General features: G+C 46.4%; 1 protein-coding gene across 4 annotated transcripts in view; it reads right to left on the reverse strand.

The window, feature by feature from the left end:
* Positions 1 to 1,673, reverse strand: part of FOXP1 (forkhead box P1) — a 606,527-nt gene that overhangs the window by 13,563 nt on the left and 591,291 nt on the right. The window lies entirely within an intron of this gene.

The following is a 1,673-nucleotide window of genomic DNA, read 5'->3' on the forward strand; positions in this document are numbered from 1 at the left end:
AGCGGGTCAGTATCCATTATCAAGCTAGGTCTTACCTTCCCAATTATATAAATGTTGGCCCTTACTACGGGCAAGTGCTTTTAATTAACTGAGAAAATAAATGCCAAAGGAACCCATGAGTAGAACTCTCAATGGCAACATGAGGATACTCTAGTTCAGTTGATGGTTTCTTTCCATAGACAGACACGTTTCTTTCTTAGGGTTCAGAGTCATCTCCCGTCACTCCTAGACTGAGACCCTTGACATCTGGAATCTACCAAAGGAGCATCTCAACGGCAGGGTGAAGGTTTTGCCATCTCATCCTCCCTGAGTTTCAGGAATAATCTGCACCCCTTACTTACACTAGGTATAGTTAACAAGCATGGCTTCATCTCTTTTTGAGTTCTCCTGGGGGAACGTGATTGACACTCAGACCTGGACACGAGGCTATTTCAAAGAGACCCGTATCATTTACTCCCAACTTTCTTCTTATAGGGAACGAGTAGGCGACAACAGGGGCGGGAGAAGTGGATACTTACACCACACCTCCCATGCCTTGTAAGTCCCTCAATCCATCTGCTGCTATTGCTCACACAGTCTGTATTCCTCCCCTTAACCTGCGATATACTTCATCCTTCCAAGTGGCAAATCTTTTTTTTTTTTTTTTTTTTTTGGTACGTGGGCCTCTCGCTGCCGTGGCCTCTCCCGTTGCGGAGCACAGGCTCCGGGCGCGCGGGCTCAGCGGCCACGGCTCACGGGCCCAGCCGCTCCGCGGCGTGTGGGATCTTCCCGGACCGGGGCACGAACCCGCGTCCCCTGCATCGGCAGGCGGACTCTCAACCGCTGCGCCACCAGGGAGGCCCTCAAGTGGAAAACCTTGATCTGTACTTGGAGCGGTGTTTCCGTTTTTGGATGATCGCCATTAGCGACTCTGTGAGGAGTCATGCTAGAGGATGGTGATGTTTCTTGTCTGATATGGAATATTTAGAAGGTGACGAGAGAAGTGTTATCACATGGCATGATGAACTGCTCACAAGGAGAAGCCAGAGGACAAACGCTCAAGGAATTTTTGAGGAATGTCAGCATAGCTGGGGAGGGTTCAGACTTCCAGCTGACTACGAAAGGACACCCCTGATTCAAACAGGTTTGACAGGTCTGCATCAAAACAAAACAAACATCTCTGGAAAATGTTGGGCATGTTAATAATTACAGTTGGCAGGGCAAATTTCTTGGCGTATAAACTGTAGTCTGGTCTTCAAGTAGGCACTTTCTTTGTTAATACTGCACAAAGGCAGAGGATAAAGGATGCTGAGGGTCTACCGTTTATCTCCTACAATGACACTGAGGAGGCTGAAATAAATAAACCCAAATTTCCTAAGAAAGAAAGAAAGAAAGAAAGAAAGAAAAAGTCCAGACAGAGCATGTGTACCTATCAGACGCCTTACTGGGAAAAGAAATCAACATCTCATCCTGATCACTGTCTAGGTTTTCCAGTAAGTATCAAAATGTACCGAAGTGTACACTGTAAAGCCGTGTCTGAAAAACAGGACTGCTATAGATCTGTCTGAACTATATACAGCCAGGTAAATAAAACTGCAAAGTCAAAACTGAAGTTTCGTTTTCGAAGGCCGTGCATCCAAGCACAAACAACTGGAAATGGAGAGTTTCCCACAAAAGCTGAGTGAACTCTTTCC

Source organism: Lipotes vexillifer, unplaced genomic scaffold, assembly GCF_000442215.2.
Source record: "Lipotes vexillifer unplaced genomic scaffold, Lipotes_vexillifer_v1.1 scaffold1008, whole genome shotgun sequence".
NCBI classification, from domain to species: Eukaryota; Metazoa; Chordata; class Mammalia; order Artiodactyla; family Lipotidae; genus Lipotes; species Lipotes vexillifer.